A 21,870-nucleotide genomic window follows, 5' to 3' on the forward strand; every position below is an offset into this window, starting at 1 on the left:
TTTCAGTTAGAAGTAAAAAAAAAGTTCTTTGGGTTTTCCTTTTGTATTTTATTTTGGGGGGATACAAACTATAAACTATAAACATAGATTGTTTATGTAGCAAATTTTTAATATGTTACTCTCATAAGATGTTTCGCCAGTGTTTACTTTGGTATTTACTCTGTAGCTAGTACAAACAAGCTGGCAAGAAACAATCTTGGATGGATTTAATATGAATATCATAACAGCTGTGCCAAGGAAATCAGAATGAAATTAAAGGACAGTGGTCTGAAAATGCTTTCCAATTTGTCTGGACAAAAAGTCTCTGAAAAATAAAATATAAAATTACATACAATGAAATTAGTGATACAGAGTGTGAAATGCTAAGTAGTAACTTTATCATTGATGTATAAATGTCTACATCATGACACAATAGTGGAAAATACTTTTGAGAAACTTATACTGTAGACAGAAAAGCTCTAAGCAATTTACATGCTACTACCTCATTTGATTTTTATAGGATTCCCTGAAGGGATTCATTTTTCTGTACCACAAAAAGGTTAGAAACTGTGGTGGAAGTCACATAATTGAAAAGTTGAGCCAGTAATATTTTCCATGATGTCATTAATGTATGTTTGTAACTACCCCTTCCTGTCCATGGACTCCACATCTGCAGATCTGAACAACTGGGAAATTGATCTCTGACCTCTCTCTCTCTCTCTCTCTCTCTCTCTCTCTCTCTCTCTCTCTCTCTCTCTGTGTGTGTGTGTGTGTGTGTGTGTGTGTGTGTGTGTGTGTCGGTGTGTTTAGTTTTAAGAAAATGCAAAGAGTTCTGAATTTGTCCTTTCTTTCTTTCTAAAAGATAGCATTTAAATTGTATCCCAAGCGACCAGCAGATAATTTAAATATATGGAAGATACGTATAAATTATATGCAGAAATTTTGTTTTTTTGTCCATATGATGGGAGAATACTTAACTCCTCCACTCAATGGACTCTGAATCCAGTTCTCTGGGGGAACTGAGCAGCAGATAAGTATATTTCACCTCACCTATTATTTATAACCAATATAGTGATATTTGTTCACACTCAGAGCTAATGGATAGTAAGACATTTTTATTATCTGTACTAATAAAAATGGTATCATTGCTCAAGAATTTTAAAAACAAAATGAATTCGTGATGCACACTTCAGAGTGGGACAATCACAACTGAGGGCAGGAAGATGTGCTCTCATTCACAGGATTTGTCAATATAGGACCATTCAACAAATGGTACTGAAGAAGCGAGTGACTATTTACTCTTTTGTATTGAAAAAGCTGGAAATAATGAAAGTTAAATTTCAAAGGGGATCTTTTTCCTTGAACTTAAAGACAATATAGGAGCCTCATATCCTTGATTTTACTTCTTACCATTTAAGTAAACGCTAAATTTTCATTTTACGTTTCATTTTCTTTGAAAACCTTATCAGGTAAATAAATACTTCATCCCTCCCTTTTAAACATGCATAATATCAGCAGCTCCAACCATATACATAGAGGAGCTTCTCCCAAACATATGTGCTCTGATTACGGCTAAAGCCTTTGCTATTGAACTATAAGTAATATTCATTTAAATAGAATAAGATAACTCTCTGGGGCCCTTTTCTCTTTGTGGACTTGTAGATAGCAAAAGAGTATGAAAACAGCAATGTAAATCTGTATTGGAATGTGTAGCCCAATATTGTTAATTTACACACCTAGATACCTGTTACAATTGCAGAATAGATATTATTTTACTAAAGACACACCCTCTTAAAAATTGGGTTAGAGCATGACTCAGGTGTTTGTCATTTCATGCCACAATTATCTTAAAAGCTCAATCCTCATTAATCAAAATTAATACTAAAATATTAAAAGGGGAAAGCATAAATGACACATTCATGATTTGATAAATAAGTACATACTATATTTTTCTTGTGACTATTTTATAGAAAAGTGTGTGTTCAATTGCCATTCACCAACAGAATGAGGCACATAAAATTTTTGGTAAAATATGGCACGATTTTATATTAAAAATGACTTTTTGGTTTTAATCTATTTTTGGCTTTCCAAACTCTGCAAGCAACTAAAGAAATCAAAGAACATAAAAGAACAGTCTTTTGTGGGGCTGGGGATTTAGCTCAGTGGTAGAGTGCTTGCCTAGGAAGCACAAGGCCCTGGGTTCAGTCCCCAGCTCTGAAAAAAAGAACCACAAAAAAAAAAAAAAAGAATAGTCTTTTGCACTAAAGATCAACCTGACTGGTCATTCAATTACAAATGACCATCCCAGGGTACATGGATTCAATCAGTTTTATTCTGAGAGGGAAAGTAATATTTGTTTATTTTTGAATACATATGAACATGAACTTACATATATGTGTGTTACAACACATAATGTGAAAAGAGAACATGAATTTGAAAGATAAAAGTGGACGATTGAGAGGAGGGTTTAGTGAATAGAAAAGGAAGGAGGAAATGATTGAAGTATATTTAAAATATCAAAGAAAATCAAAAAATAAAGGTATGTTATGATTCCTTATCTCAATTCATAAGTTTGGCAATATACAATTGGCCACACAGAGGCATGTGTGCAGTGTTTACTTGAAGGAAATAAACCACTAATACTTAGCATGAATTTTGTTGATGTATCATTTATCTTTTCAGACACATACCAAAATTAGTAACAAAAATGTATTACATAAGACACTGAAATTTTCACAAAACTCGGTGACAGTCCCTTTCTTTAAACCAATTATGTTCCGTGGTTTGTGTTAGAATATTTAAAATAAACTCCTTAAACAATGAACTGTAAAGAATTCTAACCGCCTCTTTCTTCATTACATACATGCACTTGCATAAGAGACGAACTGCATTTACACACTGGCAATTGCTTGAAAATAGCTCAGAGTGCATTTAAAGAAAATAAGATTGAATGTCAGTTTATTTCTCTCTAACCAATACCCAGAGAGAAACAGCGGCTTTATTTTATTTAACAATCTTTTATTGCTTAAAATTTACACAGTATCTTATAGTATGTGCCATGTCTACCTCTTAGAAACAATCACTCAGGAGAAGACAGAGATGGAGCACATGATTGTAAGAGGTGTTGCTCATGAATAAGCCATCCGTGTCAGCCAGTCAAAAACATTTATTCAACACTGTCCAAGCTATTTCTACTTGGGCACAGTATTTGTCTGTTAAAATGTAGAATAGAAGCTTATTTCTGTAGAGATGGTTTGCCTGTCATGATGTGAGACTATGGTGTTCCAACTGGTTCTTGTTTCCACTAAGTTCCACTAAGTAAAACATGTATAATTTCACCAACAAAGGCTTATTTAATAAGTCTAGTAACAATGAAGTATGCAGGGTATAACTTTCACCTGTAATTCTTAAACAATTTGAAGGTCCTTGGAGAATGATTAAACTAGATTCAACATATTCCTAATAACTGAATTTGTCCATCTCTCTTGTGTCTGACAAATTCCAGATGAATGTTTTACTAAATTTACTAAATATGAATGTTTCTTTATCTAATTAATTACAAATGGTGATGTTAATCAATTTATTTGGTGGCCACGCATTGGAATCTGAATGTGTTCTATCTACTCAACTTTTTTTTCTTTTTGCTTGAGAACTATGTTTGGGAAGGAGTGGGCTTCCTGTTCTGATCATATGTCTTGGGTAGCTTTTTTTCATCGTAGAACTGAAAATCTTATCTTGGCTTTATCTCACTGTACTGAGTGATAGAAAACACTTAGATAACATGGTTTACCTTCATTCTCTCTTGTTTCTAATGAGAGAGAGAGAGAGAGAAAGAGAGAGAGAGAGAGAGAGAGAGAGAGAGAGAGAGAGAGAGAGATCCAGGAGTGGAACTGGAACAGCTTCTGTGAAATCAGAAGTCATGAGCATGAGGAAAACAACCACGGAGCACAGGCCCACGATTCATTCACTGGCACAACTGGCTTTATCTTATTTAATTGCCCCCCCCAAGAGTTATTGTGAGGCATCATGTATTATAATTGCAATACCTACTCAGACTTACTGACTCTGAGGGCAAGTGGGAAGGGGATTACTGGTTTATATGTTTTCCTCCAGATGCAGGGAGGAGTATGTAGCTTGGGGTGTAAACTATAAAGGAGGGTGAGTAACAGGACGGGAGAAAGTTGAGCATGCCTAAGCCCTTCTCTTCTTTCTCCTACAAGACAATTCTAAATTTAATCCTTCAGTATATTTTGGGATATTCTCTGATACTGAATGTATCATCAGCTTGTGAACAGAAGCTTTAGCTCCATGAAAAACAACCCCAAGACATCCTCAGTGACTGTATCGTCCTCTAAACTTGCACAATACCCACATCTGGCTAGATTTGGAATTAGAGCACTGAACATCTTTCCTGGGAATCCTATTTCTAAAGGATCATGCCCTAGGATTCTACTTGTGGTGATTCTTCCCCTAAACTAACTTCCTGGTGTCCACTTCAGGGTGTTCCAACTCTCTGGACTTCATGTTCACAGCCGAAAGGAAATGGTGACTTTACGGAGTGGCTTCATTTATAACTAGATTTGTGGTCCTCCTAGAGTCACAGCTCTATCAGTTCCTGTCTATTTTGTCCCCTATCATAATTTTTTAAATTGCTATTTAAGATCTCGTTGCTAATAGGAATAACTACATAGATAGCAGCCATTCTTTAATGTATTTTGGATATTTTCTGTCTTTATTGTAAGTTAATTCGTAGGCTATTTTATAAAATAATGTTATATAGCAATTATATAAAGGCATTATGCGATTTCATGTATACACACACATATATGTATACATACACATGTATATGCACTTCTCAAAATTAAGAATAAATGGCAGCATTTATTTCGATTGTTTTACATCTGAATCAGAGGGAAGCTTCCTTCCAAAACTGTTAAGCACAAAATGAAGCACTGATATATCAAGATGGTATGTCCCCAGTTTCACAGTAATATGTCTGTGCTCTAGGCTGAGCAGCTATAATCAGGATACAGTCTAAAATAGAAAAATGAATACCCTTAAACAGGTATTAAGCAGTAGAAGAATAATTCAAAGAAGGTTAAACCTTGTCACTTCTTGTAGGAGGCTCTGAATAGAAATATTTTCACAGAGCACAGTTAATTTAATTTGAATTTAAAATCTTGACTTCTCATTGACCCCCTTACTCTAAAACAGATGAACTAAAGACTTAATGGATTTCTTTAAAGTTAATTAAAATCTGGTTTAAACCGGACACCCAATCCCAGAAGAAAAACTTTAGCAGGTGTTACTGTCAAATCCTTATTAAATACTCGATAGCACAGTAGAAATATACTCAATACAAAGACTATGCTTGACAGGACACGTTTCTTGCTCTTACTTCGGTTTCTAGGCAAGAAGACACAGTTCCTTAAAGCAAAAACAAATTTTATCAAATCTATATAAAATATATGCACACAATATATGATAAATACATGTATGCAAATACATGTGTATGTGCACACATACATATATGTGTATGTATTTACTACATCAAGTACAATGCCAGACACCTAGCAATCACAGAGCCTTACAATTAATAATACCTAAAACTTAAATGATTAATAAATCACACTAGTATCACAAAGTTTGACTGTCTTGTTGCAAACTGTGTCTTTAATATCTCAGGTTTCCCTCCTCACCCTGAAAGAACACTTTCTGACTGAGAGCTAGAGGACATCACACTCCTGCCTTCTTAGAAATGTTAATAGGCTTAGTTCTATTAATATTTCTGCTGCTGGTAAGTAATAAAGTCCTTTCCAACATTTTAAGTGATGTAATTTGATAGAATACAATTTTCATCAGTTATGTAGCCAGCCTGTCACTGAGCTTCTTGTGGTATAATGTGAGTATTCTATCCACAAATAAAATTTTTAGAGTTCCTATGGAAGGATAGTAGGTTTCTGAATTTCCATCAGACAATTCAGCCTTGAATACTAAAGAAAAGGTCCTGACTTCTGATCTGCTCTTGGAAGGGCTAGAGTCAAGTAAACAGAATGTGTATTTCTCCCTCTTTCCTGGAGATGGTCTGAAGAGCAGAAAATGATCCTGTTTTAGCCTCTCATCACTTCAGAAGGCGTTATTACTGACCAGTTCTGTCTGCCATTGCTTGTCTTTAACCTGTCATTCATCAAAGTTGTATTACTTCTTTGGAGAGTAGAATCCAGAATACTAGTTCATTCCAGAAGTAAATCCAACCAAAGAAATGTGGGGAAAAAAATTGAAGGAATACAGGAAATCTAGGCAGAGAGTTTCATCTCACAATAAGTGATGGATGATACTAAGACCAAGAGGGCCACATAGACTTTAAAAGAGAAAGAAAAAACTTGTTCCTTTTGAATTTCGTAAATAAGCTCATCTACAGGTTGTGCTTAATCAGAATAGACAATCATCCTGAGACAACCATCCTGAGGCAAAAGACCCATGCCTGTTTATCGCACCTACGTCCTAGATGATTGAATGAGTTTGTAAAACTATTTACATTTTTCCCATTTTATAGATTCCATTGTTTCATCAGTTTTCACAAGTGAGAAAAAAAGATTTATTAGTTCATATAATGGAAACCCCAAATTATTGTAAATTTCCAGTTTGACTTTGGGTGTCCGATTTTACAATGAAGGCCCTGGTGTTTGTCACAGACTTGTGTGACTATGTAGTGTCAATGTCATTCTAATATCAGCTGTGTTCTTCTTCTCTCATGGTGAGACCTCGATTGTAGCCATTGAAAGAGATGTAGCTGGAGAGAAAAGGGGGAAAGAAATGAGGCAGAAAGAGAAAGATGATGAGTCAGACGGGATAGGAGCAAGAAATGGAAGGGGAGGGATATGGAAGTTAGGAGTAGAAAAAATGGGAAGAACAAGGCAAGCTACTTTTACAACACAGTTGGCTGTTGTTTTCATGTTTCTTTGTATCACCAACTTAAGGTTTGGCAGTCTGAAAGCCTAAGAACACATATTTTTTCAATATTTTCACATCTGTAAACTAAAATTGTAGGAGCTAGGGTTCTTGTATGAGCAGAATAACAAAAATAATTTTTTGAAAACTTCATGCACAATAACTCAGATGGGATGTCACACATTTTATTATTTAATATGAAGGTATAAAAGGAGTACATTTCAATACACCAGTAAATAAACTGAATAGAATTTGAGAAGAGTGTTCAAGTTTGATTGGAACAATATTCAAATACTGGCAATACCCATCAATATAATTTGTACTCTCTTGGTCCTTTATTGATTTCTTCTTTACCTGTGAATGTTTTTCTTCAATTATCATTTTTCCTATAAATCATGCCATCCATATTTAGTCCTTTCAGTTGAAATGGATCAATATATTTGTCAATATAAATATAAACACTTAAATATATAATATATTCTGTTACTAATGCATTCTGTCTTATGCCTCTTTTTATTTAGTAAGGTTGATTTGTTTAATTCAATTAGGTGTGTGCAGATATAATATAGATTAAATTTGGATAATTTATTTTTCCTTTCTAAAGCAGTTTAAATAAATAATGAACATGTAAATGACCTTTGCAGCAGATCAATCACAGGCTTCCTTTGTCAACCACATCCATCACCATACCAAATGTGTTCATGGTGGTATAGCTGGCCTTGGCTCAAAGGTATTAGTCTCTCTGCTGGGACTCTGTGTTGACAGCATCCTCCTGTTGCTTGTCCATTTGCTTTGCTTGGCAAATGTCCAGGTTCATGAGCAATGGTGTTAACATTTTTCTCACAGTGTGATCTGGGGACAAATTACCATGTACTCAGAATGGCAGAATGGACTTTTCAGTGTATCTACTTAAGCTTTATTACTATATGAATCAGAAAGTATACGTTTAGGGTATTGTATCTTGCATTCTTAGAAATGTTCATTTCACTATTTTCGCACACAACCACAATGTTGAGACTGAGAGCTACTGAACTGCAGTGCGTGAAAAAATGCTAGGTCATACAGATGCAGAAATAGCAGGTATATTTCTCCAGAAGTCCAGACTCTATAATTTCCCATAAAAAACCTCACATTTATTGACCATCAAGTCAAAGGACAATATAATGTTATGCGTTTGACAGCTATTCACTACAGCAAGGCATTGATAAGCTTGGATCTACAAACACAAAGATCATGCTAAAACAATATTTGCTTCAGAGCTCATTGATGTGAAGATTCTTGGCAACATCACACTACCAAATATAAGAATTAATAATTGGCTTTTACTTTCTAAAGCTGCAAAATAAAACTGCCATGTCTATCCAGTAACATATATTTTCAGGTCTTATTTTTTGAGAAAAGAAATTAAATCTCTTTGGTTTTTATTTTTTAAATTCCAATAATAAAGGCAAGTTTGCATCTGGAGAAATGTGTAGTCTTTCATAATTAGAAATGTTGATTGTCATTCTCGTTTATTTAATGTCTAACTACTTTTGACATATTGTGTTATACTAAATGAGAGTAGTGGATATTGAGAAATGGTTCTTTTGGAGATTACAAAATAAACTCGACTTTCTTCAGCATGAAAAAAATGCTTGAATTACCCTAGACATGAGGAGGTAATAATAAAATGATTTTACATAAAGGTGAAGCAGTAAATAAAGAAGAAAATTATGGAAAGAAAAATTGTGGAGAAAATTTGATGGAAAACGCAAGTCTAAAAAAAGTCATTGCCCCTTATTTTTACTGTATTAGGTTTCAATATTAAAAGGCTGAATGTTTTAAAAAATATGAAATCAGGAAAGACAGGCAGTATGTAAAAATTTTCATCTTCTCCTTCTAGGTGGTATTCTTGTCAGGACATCAGAATATAAATCAATAATTTACTGATTGTATTCATTCAAAACATCAAGCTTATTCAGTGAATTTGACTGCTTCAAGCCACATTAAACATAATCTTATCTCATCCCATTTAAGTTCTGAATTTGCATCATAAAACATAACAATGTTTAAATTCTTTGGCGAAGATATATATATATATATATATATATATATATATATATGACATAGCTCAGCTACAATGGAGTATGCACTCACACAAAACTGCACATGCTCTTTAATGCTCTTTATTCAAAGTGATGGAAATGCTCACTAAGCAAGAGCTGAACTTGGATCAATCCTCATGTTTTAAAATACCACATTTCAAGTGTCTAGTAAAATACACAGCTGGTAGTCCCCAACAAAAACCACCAAAAGCAGAATCAGTTAGGGATAGTTCTGGTCATTTCTGAAGGTTTTTAGATCAGAGAGATGTATCCATAAAGCTGAAAGTTCCAATCCAAATGCTTGAATTACCCTAGATGCCTAGAACAAATGAAACTCAAGATGGATGATCAAAATGTGAATGCTTCACTCCTTCTTTAAAAGCGGAACAAGAATACCCTTGGCAGGGAAGAGAGAGGCAAAGATTAAAACAGAGACTGAAGGGAAATCCATTGAGAGCCTGCCCCACATGTGGCCCATGCATATACAGCCATCCAATTAGACAAGATGGATGAAGCAAAGAAGTGCAGGCCGACAGGATCCGGATGTTGATCTCTCCGAGAGACACAGCCAGAATACAGCATACACAGAGGCAAATGTCAGCAGCAAACCACTGAACTGAGAATAGGACCCCCGTTGAAGGAATCAGAGAAAGAACTGGAAGAGCTTGAAGGGGCTCGAGACCCCATATGTACAACAATTCCAACCAACCAGAGTTTCCAGGGACTAAGCCACTACCTAAAGACTATACATGGACTGACCCTGGACTCTGACCTCATAGATAGCAATGAATATCCTAGTAAGAGCACCAGTGGAAGGGGAAGCCCTGGGTCCTGCTAAGACTGAACCCCCAGTGAACTAGATTGTTGGGGGGAGGGCGGCAAGGGGGGGAGGATGGGGAGGGGAACACCCATAAGGAAGGGGAGGGGGGAGGGGGATGTTTGCCCGGAGACCGGGAAAGGGAATAACACTCGAAATGTATACAAGAAATACTCAAGTTAATTAAAAAAAAAAGGAAAAAAAAAAGAAAGCAGGAAAGGGGGGTTGGGGATTTAGCTCAGTGGTAGAGCGCTTGCCTAGGAAGCACAAGGCCCTGGGTTCGGTCCCCAGCTCCGAAAAAAAGAACCAAAAAAAAAAAAAAAAGAAAAGAAAAAAAAAAAGGAAGCAGGAAAGGGCACAACATTTGGAATGTAAAGTAATGAAATAATAAAAATTAATAATAATAATAAACAAAAGAAAGGCAGGCTGCAAAGCTTAATGTGATCAACTTGTTAATCATCAAACTTTCATGGGCTCATCATTAGTTCCTATCTACATGTTTCTGCCCTGTTTGGATTCCTGTACTAATTTTTGTTCATGATAGACTGTAATTCCGGAGTGGCCGAGTGTTTTATGAGAGCAATGAAACTATAGCTAAATATAAAGCTTTAGATCGTTGACTACTATGAAGAATCTGTATCATCAATATAAGCTCATTTTTATTATATGCAAATATCCACTGCTTGCCTTGAAAATCCATAGATCTTTGCATAGCCTCATATGTAGTTTTAAATTCTACAAGGAGACATATGAACTAAATAAATATCATTTGTTAATATGAACGAAGTTTAAAAATTTAATGCATAGTAAGGACACTTGTAAAAGTTGATGCATATCCCTTCCATTTCGAACTAATTATAAGAAGTTAGTAGGAAATGCTCACATGAAAAACTGAAATCTGGTTACTAGTTTGCTAGGCACTCTATTATATTTCTTTTTTATCTAAATAAAAGCACATTTTTGTGTTATTCCTTTTTGTCATTGACCTTTTCCATGCTTAATAGACTCTGTAAAGTTCCTGTGTAGAGTCTATGAGTAGACATAAACCTTTCCCATTTTTTGCCAAGCTCGTCCCTTTTTATTCTCTGAGGCAAAAATATCCTTTCCTAGCATGTGAACTTTCAGCTTTATGGATACATCTCTCTGATCTAAAAACCTTCAAAAATGACCAGAACTATCCCTAACTGATTCTGCTTTTGGTGGTTTTTGTTGGGGACTACCAGCTGTGTATTTTACTAGACACTTGAAATGTGGTATTTTAAAACATGAGGATTGATCCAAGTTCAGCTCTTGCTTAGTGAGCATTTCCATCACTTTGAATAAAGAGCATTAAAGAGCATGTGCAGTTTTGTGTGAGTGCATACTCCATTGTAGCTGAGCTATGTCATATATATATATATATATATATATATATATATATATATATATATCTTCGCCAAAGAATTTAAACATTGTTATGTTTTATGATGCAAATTCAGAACTTAAATGGGATGAGATAAGATTATGTTTAATGTGGCTTGAAGCAGTCAAATTCACTGAATAAGCTTGATGTTTTGAATGAATACAATCAGTAAATTATTGATTTATATTCTGATGTCCTGACAAGAATACCACCTAGAAGGAGAAGATGAAAATTTTTACATACTGCCTGTCTTTCCTGATTTCATATTTTTTAAAACATTCAGCCTTTTAATATTGAAACCTAATACAGTAAAAATAAGGGGCAATGACTTTTTTTAGACTTGCGTTTTCCATCAAATTTTCTCCACAATTTTTCTTTCCATAATTTTCTTCTTTATTTACTGCTTCACCTTTATGTAAAATCATTTTATTATTACCTCCTCATGTCTACCATCACATCATATAATCTGTTTTTTCCAAATCTTTACTGGTATTTTACTTTAAAATTTAATTCCTTCTTCTATGAGTATTACATTTTATCTTTCCATTGGATATAATGTCCATAGCTGTCTCACTTTCAAAACTTTAATTTTATTAAAATATTCTATTGATAATTTCTTCCATCTACAAACAATTATATTCTGTATGTTATGAAGTATATTTATCTCTTATCTTATTTTACCCATTTCTGATTTTCCAGAGAAAAGTGAAATTTGAGACAATTAATTTCCCAAGGAGCCAGAGTAATAATAGTTAGAATCAAACAAAAAGTGTAAAAGAGCTGCTTTTAGTATTTTGTAGAAATGACCCCATATCATTGCTTTCAGGGAACAGGAGAATGAAGTGCGTAGCTCACAGAAAGAAAGGCATCTTTCACTTTTCATTGTTGCAGAAGTGACCCTCTTTCCTGTCTTTCTCTCATCATCTTTCTATAATAATTCTGCATTTCTCTAAGAGTGCTGCACATTGAGCTCTTTCGACTGGGAGTTTTTATATGAATGAATAGAAAATGGACACTGAATTCTCAGTGCCATTGTTTGTCAATTTCAGCAGTCATAAAAATTAATGACTCTAGGCAAGGCATTCCTTCTCTAATGATGTGACTTCCGAGGGAAAGAGTTTTTTATTTGATTTGCAACTATAGAGTATATAGAATTACAGAACTTAATTTTTCACTGTGAATGAAATAACAAATACTTAAGCAGTGACCTTAGTTTTGTGATTGTAAGGTATCTAGACCTGATATAGCTTACTTAGCGAGGGGAAGTTTGTAAAGTAGACGAGAAATTGAAATAATTGTTGCAGTGAAAGTTAGTTCAGCTCAGAAACTGGGGAAAGACTCAGAAAAGAAGAATTATCATCTGTCCACCTAGGAGATGTGCTACTTTCTGCTTTCTTTCTGTGATAACACCCACGAACATCTCGATGGCTCAAAGAATAAAGTTTCCAGGTTCAGTTAGCCCTCTGTAGACATATGGAGTGCTGGGACTGTTTCTTGACTTGGAGAAATATATTTAAAGATATAGAGAGAGACAAGGCAAAGATCAGAAAAGTTACAGTACTCAGTAAAACCTAACACCAGAGAATTAAGGCACAGCTGGCTGCAGAGCCTTTGATGAAGACCCCAAAGTGATTTAGAATGGTGTTCCCCAGTGCTTTCTATCCAAAGAATGATTTGGATCCTTGCCCCAGGTATCACACAGGTTAGTGAACTCTATTGCCAATTTTTTTAAAAAAATATCCCACTGCCTTCTATCTGGGATCTTATTTAGGATAGACCAACCTCTAAGGCATCTATGAGCAGGAAGTCTGTGTACTACTATAGAGCAGAAATCAGTGGTTAGGAATGCCATTTTTCAAGGAACCATATTAGCTTTGTCTGAAAAAGGCAGACAGAAAGGAAGGGTGAATCCCTAAGCTTTGCCTGGGAAAACAAACATCAGTCCTTTCAAAGCAGGGATTTTTTTTTTTTACTGAAACAGAAGCATGAATCAGTGGGGAAGCTGTAAGGCAAATGCGGAAGCAAAGAAATCCACAGGCAGGAAGCCCATCTGAACCAAGAAATTGACACCACATGCCCAGTTATGACTCAGATCTGGTCAGGACTGGAGACAAATGCCCACGGCTTCTGAATCTGTGCTGCCATTGTATGCTGAATGTGTGCGAACAGACAACTTGTCTGTTCCTCTAGGGGCAGGAAAAAACATGCCAAGGAATGCAGCCAAATGCAAATATCTCTATCATGTCCTCACTTAATTTAGGGCTAGCTGAATTCAGGAACAAAATGAAATATTTTATAGCTCACTAAATCCCAACATTTTCATTAGAAAGCAATTGTAAAAAAGACATGTCCATTTTCTCTTGCTTGCTTTTGGGTTTTTTCCACAATCAGAGGAAAGCAGAGATGCAAAGAAAAGTAAAATTTTTAAATTAACATTTTAAAAAGTAGCTTACATCAAATTCATCAGACATTTCAAAACAGGAAAACAAGACAGAACAAAGAAGCATGGGTGATGGAGGATAAGCATTTGTTTTGGATTATTCTAAACATGGTTATATTTTCCTCAACTGTCATTTTCAGCCCTAAGGCATCACCACAGGCAATGAAAATGGCATGTTGTATATAAAGAATCTCTGTAGTTCTTGCAAAGCTAGCCTAATAACCCGAGATATGCTTCAGTTTTAACTGTGACTGTGTCAAACTTTACCAAATACAAAAGCCAAGTCTGCTTGGATAATCATTGCTTCTAAAGGTTTCTTATTCTGATAAGAATGCCAGGTCTTCTTGGGAAAAATCCCTCCTACCTGTCCACATAGGGAGGAGGGATTATCACTGGGGAGGACTAAAATAAGGATGATAAGCCCAGAACCATTTCCCCATTTGGAAGAGTCCATCCAGTCAGATCCAGAGGACAGAGAAAGGGGAAGACGGGAAGCTGGATAGTATCAAAGCTGAGGTTCTGGCTATAGTAAATAATTCCTGCTTGTTAACACTGGGCCATCAGACACTAGTATTAAGTATCAGTGCAACCAGACATGTTCTAGTTCTCACCATTTAAAATTTATTTTAATAATAAATGCTAATTTTTGCATTATCTTTGTTTTTTTGATCATCCTGTATTCACCATTGTCTGTGTGCTGACTCCCAGATAATAACATTACAATGGTTTATTTCAGAAATTGAGGCAGTCCCTACAACCTGACTTGCAGCCGCTTATATGCCTCAGCCCAGGCATGAAGGGAACAGTACACCTGGAAAAGTTCCCTCACGTAAGATTAAGTCCTGTCTGTGCCCCCTTGGCTGGGCATGGTAATTTATTCATAGTAGGAATAGGATCAGACTGAAAACATTATTTGAAATATTGAGGTAGTTTTATCTTCTTGCTTTGCCCTTAACTATATAATTTGTCTTCTTTCTTAGTTTCGCATACAAGTATGTTCATCGTTTTTGCTTGTTTGCTTCCATTCTGTGCTTTGAGATGATCTAATTATTTTTGCTACACTAGAAAATATATTTCAGGAACCTTAAGACTATAAAAACATCCCCAGACTTAGAAGATTTTATTAGGATGAAGGTATCTATCTACATTGTAGCAGAATAGAGAAATGTTTATTACATCAAACCGTATCCAAAGCACTGAGACTTAAAGCATTCCCTCCAAGAAGACATTGAGACTGATGGAAAACATCTACTCTGTCAGAAGAGAAAGGAAACTATTCAAGGAGAGAGGCTTAATGAGCACAAGCTGTCATGCTGTAATTATATAAGCACATGTATTCACCAAACCATTTGGTGTGCAGGATCTTATGTGATTTATGGGATATTTTAAAAATATAGTACCCTTACATTTTAGCTTAGCATTCAACACAAACTATAGAAAGATAATTAATTAAAATTTAATCTGTAGTTGCCAATTGATATTTATGTAAATGATCACTTTAGGCAAGCAAGTTCCTGACATGTGGAATACCCTTATATAATAATTTTATACTATAAAAGGATAGAATTTCCTAAAACAATATACTGATAACAATGTAAAATTACTTTGAGTTTTCATAAAATAAACTTAATAAAAATATTTTATAGATGAAAATGCAATAAATTACTAATATTTTAATACAAGCAGTATGAAAGATGGTAGAGAGAATGTGCTTACATTTGGTGTCTTGTGGTGATCATTATTAGCTTTCCCCAGTCATCATTTAAGGGCACTTAATAAAATTTGCAATTCATGATAAATGGTGATATCAGTGTCTATGTGAGATGCCACAAGATAAGACCTCTACAATCTTCCTGGAAAAAGCACAAACAGAGTGGGTAATGCTGAATTCTCTTGTTGTCAGTGTCTGCAGGTACTTTAATAGATAATTGTAGTTAAATAGAGGATGATCTAGTAAAAGACGGAGCAGAAATTGAGGGACCAACTAATAAATGACATTCCCAACTTAAGCCACATTCGATATGAGACAGCCAATGCCTGAAACTATTAATGGCATTTTGCTATGCTTATAGACAGGAACTGTCATCTCCTGAGAGGCTTCATCCATCTGCAGGTAGAAAAAGATGTAGACCTAAAGCTAAACATCAGCAGAACTAGAGGAGTATTGTGGAAGAGTGGTGGATGAATTTGAGTAAGCTGGAGGGATCAAAAACACAAAAAGACCTACAGAGTTAACTAATGTGGGCCCATGGGGCTCAAAGAGATTGAACCACCAACAAAAGATCACAAAGGAACTGGAACTTGGCCCCTTACACATTTGTAGTGAATATATAGTTTGGCCTTCATGTAGTCCCCTGGTTTTGGAACAGGGACTGTCTTTGACATTTTGTCTCCAAATAAATCCTCTTCCCCTAACCGGACTGCATCATAGATCTTCAGAGGAAAAGGATGTGCTTAGTCCTGCTAGGACTAGATGTCCCAGGACAGGATGGAACCCAAGGGTAACTTCTTCACTGTAGAGAATGGGAGGGTTTAATACGGAGAGATGTTTGTAAGGGTGGGACTAGGATAAATGGAGTGATAAGGGCTGCAGTTGATGAGGATGGAAATTGAATAAATAAATTAATGATAGAAAAAATTTGAATTTGAGATTATTATTGATTATCATAGAATTGTTGGGGATCATCTGCTGGGCATGAGAACACATTTTAGGAAGACAGGAATGGTGAAACAAAATGTCTCAAAACAAATAAAAAAAGGAAACATATCACATATAGTTATTATTTTCTTAAATAAAAGATTGGAGAATTTAAAAGACATAAGGAGTTGTATGATAAGAGAACTAAAAAGGGGAAGAAAATGGAACTGATTTAATGATAATATAACTTAAAAATTTGTTATAATGACAGAAAATTACAAAAGTAAAAGTTGTAAGTGGCACTTTAGAAGAGGTAACTATGATCTTTGGCTATGAAATAAGACACATAGTGGGTCAAATTGACATATATGTGACTGAGGATAACTAGCCTCCTGTGAATTTCTCCTGTCTGTTCACTAGGCCATGGTTGGCTAGCCTAGCAAGCACTGTACATGATATATTTCCAAGCAGTACTAAAGCTTTCCAAGAACCACATAAATTGATAATGCTGGGAAGAGGAATGTTTCTTCAGATGTACCATGGATATTGGCTAACAGGTGGGTGACTGATGGAGAATGTGTTCATGAATTAAGCACTGATAGTTAAAAGGAATGAACAAATTGAATAAAAGAGTAAGGAATAAAAGTATTCTTTGTTTTTGTTATTATCAGTTAAGATACCAACAAGATAATTTGCTATCAAGGACAATTCTTGGTTTATGGTTGGATTATTTAAGTTACATCTATTTTTCATTACTGGTGATGTCACTCTGTAAATACCTTCAATGCCTAGCACATTATTCATCCCTATCTTCTGATGTAGTGATTTTGAGAAGGCTAGGCTGACTCCATGACCGGCTTCAAATGGGCAGTTTAAGAGACTATGCCTAAGAACTGGGCAAGTCCAGGCAAGCACAGACAAGTCAGTTTTTTAGGAAAAATAAACAACAAAACAACAACAAAACAAAACAAAACAGGCTTCAGGCAGCTAGCCAGAAACCGCCTTGCCCTCAGAATCTGCCTGACCAGACGATCTGAGCAGAGGACAGTGGGTTAGCCAACAGTTTCCAGACATCCTCAGCTACTCTCTCAGCAACACTTTCCAGACTTCAGTTCCCAGCCTCCATTCCCTAGTAACAGAATCTCCTTGGAGATGGAGCAAGATATAGGTCACCTACCCAGGAATCCCCTATTGGGTTTTAAATCAGGGCTTCCAAAATTAAACCAAATCAAAAACACAAACAGAAACCGATAGCCCTGCTGCTGTTGCCTATGACAGTTTTAAATAGATCCCTCATGGAATTAGACAATTTGATGGCCAGTGGTATCTTAACCAAAAATGTATTCTGACTAACTGGTAGATTTTTCACCTCTTGGAAGTCATCGTCCTAATCAATAAGCACAGCACTCTGATCTATAAATGGTAGAAGCTTATACAGAAAAATGTCGGAAAGACCTGATATGGAATTAGCTGTTCTCTTCCTAAGTGGAACTTTGTACCTGAAATAAAAGCTTAAGTTCAATTAATTTATTGTTTCATTTGTACATACATGTTGCAGTTAAAAGAAATCAGAATGGTTCCTGGGCATACCTTGGCGGTAGCTCTCTAGCCAGTTCTAAATCCATTGGGTCATTGGAATTAGAACTAATTTATCTCAGCAGTTCCATGCTGCCCACAAGTACTGTCTGACCTGGGAGGTGGGCAAACTGTTCCAGCACAGCACCCTGCCAAGCTGCCCTGTCCTCACTCACAGCCCCCTTGGTGGGTTGTTACCATGCCGGCATATACACCTAATTCCAAGGTGGGCCCAGTGTGTCCTACCACCATATCCTCTCTTGAACTCAATTAACTTGCCACATGAAAGAACACACCACACAATAACCTCTGATCCACTTGATACGATATAATTTGCTCATCTAGACAGCACAGAATCCTATACACACCTATCCCTTAAAAATAGTCAAAACAACCCGTATCTATGCATGGAGAAGAATATTAACATCTGCCTCCATGTTTTCCCAACTCCTCCTTTTCCCTCAGGCCCCTCTCTTGCTTCTAAAACTTTGCTCCTGCCCATCCTTACTTCTCATCCAATGATAGGCCTTGTTCTATCCTATACATGCCTTCACCCGCATAATGACATCAACCTAAACATATATACATACACATATACATAAATATACACAGAAATATAATTTCTTTGTTTATAGCACTGATTACATTCACATTTTATGATATAGGATACCATGAAAATCACTATTTATTTTAGATGAATGTCATAGCTGGATCACATCATTGAGTGCCATGTTATCATCACTGTGTACAGCTCGGTTCATTAGCCTGTGCTTGGATGAGGATTTTCTACATCTTTGGGTACCATGCACACCATGCTCTTGATGTCTTTACTCAGCATTTTCTTTCTTTTATCATTTTCCAGGGTTATTTTTAAGTGCAGATTTACTGTCCTCCAAGCACACTGGTCAGCACTTCATACACTGAATACACTCATCTCCACTGCAGAAAAAAAAAATCATTCAGCAGCATTTCTTGCTTCCTTTGGGACCAAGTGCAATGAAAAACAGGCAGCATGAACAACTGGAGCTGTTAGAAAATAAAAACATTTCAACTGAGTTTTCTTAGCCTTGCTTCACATTATGACACTGAGCATTTTCCTTGCAAACACAGTCAAATTCCAATTTCATTTGCATGATTTGAAATGAACAAAGTAAATTTGTATCTAATACAAGGCTTCAGGAGGTTTAGGGAAGAGATGTTTCACAAATCTAACCTTGTTTGCCACTTTTCAAGTATCTTCAAAAGGTGCATTGTATTTGACATGCAAAAAAATCCACTACTGAAAATTTAGGGTGGGGGAATTGACATTAATATTGGAGTTTCTTAAGAAAAAGATGTTACCACAGATTTAAGCTCATGGACTAAGGCACCTAGATAGACACACACACACACACACACACACACACACACACACACACACAAACACACACACAAACACACACACACACAAAGAAGTGCAAAAAAGGACATTACACACCCAAGGCATGGGTTAGGCTATAATATACTCAAGAGAATAGACTAAAGTGTGTTAAAAGTACCTCAATGCATAATTTTTCTTACTTCTAAATAAATTGCTTAGAATTATTCTCTTAACTATAATATTCATGTTTCCTCCTCATGGGAAATTTTTTTCCTGTGTGAATCATTTCCTGGAATAATTCTATTAAACAGTTATACTTTCCAAATTAACAAACCTGTGTCAATGTTGGTTAATCTTTCTGAAAACCCTACATTTTGACAAAATAAAATATTTTCCTTGATCTTACACACAGAAACGGTAGGCATGGATACCTCTAAATCACATGTAGACCAGACACATAGGATGGTATTTTGCTATAAATAAAATAGTAATGTAAACAAGTCAAGTGTTTTTCCCATTTTCTTTTGAAAAGAAATTAGAATATCAGGGACTGAGTTTATATAAAATACAGAAACTTGAAGTGGAAATTTCTAGTTTCCATGGAAACTCTGTAGTGTCACATGATGTTTTTTTCTGGAAGTTGTCCTGTGAATATTTGGCTGAAGCAGACATGTGAGAAGGCATGTGGTATTTTGCTGGAGTGGATGCTTGAAAAAGTGCATGATGTTTAGAAAGAGTATATAAATGGGACCCCACAAACAGGGAGAGGACACTCACACATTGCTACACCATCCAAAGCTAGGCTGGTCTTTGCTGATCTTCACTAGCAGTTCAGTGCTTTGCAGTTCTTCTCTGGCCATGCAACACATCACTGGTTTCACTTTTTTCCTGGACTTCTTAGAGAGAAGCACACCAACGAACTTCTCCTAGGATTCTTGTCGTTTTGCTGGAGCTTTGCTGATTTTGCAGAACCCTGCCCCGAAGGGACTGACTGTTGTTTGGGGTTTGTTATTAGACTGGATTGGTATCCAGACAACACAGTGTAATCACCCTAAAGAATTCTTCTAAGCAGCTCCACAACACTGTTTTTATATTAACCTTATTTTGTCCCTACCTCTGGTTGGTGGGCTAGAAGGGACGTAGAAGCACTTACAAATGCTAAAGAAAGTAGGTTTTGAAAAATCTAAGCTTAGGGAAATTCAGGCTATTATACAATAATAAAAATCACAGTGAACATGGATGAGCAAGTGCCTCTATATTAAAATGTAGAGTCCTTTTGTAGATGCATAATAGTGGTAGAGCTGAGTTTTGTAGCTCTATTTTCAGCTATCTGAGCAACCTCAATAAATGGGTATTCTGCTTTCCCTCATGCTCTTCAGCATCTGCAGTCATCTGTTTTCATATATTGTGTCCATGCTGAATGGGATACTGGGAAGTATCAAAGTGGTTTCAATTTGTATTCCCTAATAATTAAGAGTGATGAATATTTTTGATGTCTTTTAAACCACTTGGGTTTCATCTTTTGAGAACTGTTTATTATTAGACTTCATTTTTAATTAGATTTTTTGTTTTCTAGCTATTCTGTTTTTTAGTTATTTCCATAGTCTAGATATTAAGCAATGGCTAAATTTGTATTTAGTAAATGTTATAACCTAAACCTTCCTATGGTCTGTATCTTAGCTGAAATGATAATATCTTTTGCTGCATTGAAGGTTTTTTTAGCTTCACCAAGAACCAGAATTTGGGATAAGATGCCAACTTACCCACAAAATGTTCAAACCAAAATTTGATTTAAAAAATGCAGGGACAAAGACTGAACAGAGATAAAGAAATGGCCAACCAATAGCCAGCTCAATTTGAGACCCATTCCCTGTGCAAGCACCAATCCCTGACAGTATTAATGATATTCTGTTATGCTGGCAAACAGGACCATAACAATCCTCTGAGAGGCTCTACCTAGCAGCTGACTGAAAAGGATGCAGACCCATAGCCAACCCATGAAGAGAGGGTTGAATTGTTATAGAAGAGTTGGAGGAAGGATTGAAGGCCCTGAAGAGAATAGGAACCCTATAGGAAGACGAACAGAGTCCAAAAATTCCCTGGACCTCCAGGAGCTCTCCGATACGAAACCACGAACCAAAGACCATACACCAGCTAGACTTAAACTGTGGCACATGTGTAGCGGACATGCAGCTCCACACAGCTACTGAACAACTGGTGAAGAGACTATAACTAAAGCTGTAGCCTGACTTTAGTTTATATTTCCAGCAGGGCTGTCTCGTCTGGCCTCAGTGGGATAGAATGCAGTTGAACATAATCCTGCAGAGACCTGATGCACAAAGGTAAAAGGGGTACCCGCTCAGAGGAGAAGAGGGAGTAACTCTGTGAGAGGGAGACCAGGAGAGGGTCAGCATTTCAGAGAGAGAAAGAAAGGGAGAACGAAAGAAAGAAACAAAGAAAGAAATAAAGAAAGAAACAAAGGAAGAAAGAGAGAGAAATTGCTATGCATCCAGAAATAATAATAATAATAATAATAATAATAATAATAATAATAATAATAATAATAATAATACAAAAGTTGGAAACAGCATAGTTGCCCATCAACTGAGGAACAGATAATGAAA

Source organism: Rattus norvegicus, chromosome 9 (assembly GCF_036323735.1).
Source record: "Rattus norvegicus strain BN/NHsdMcwi chromosome 9, GRCr8, whole genome shotgun sequence".
Taxonomy (NCBI): Eukaryota; Metazoa; Chordata; class Mammalia; order Rodentia; family Muridae; genus Rattus; species Rattus norvegicus.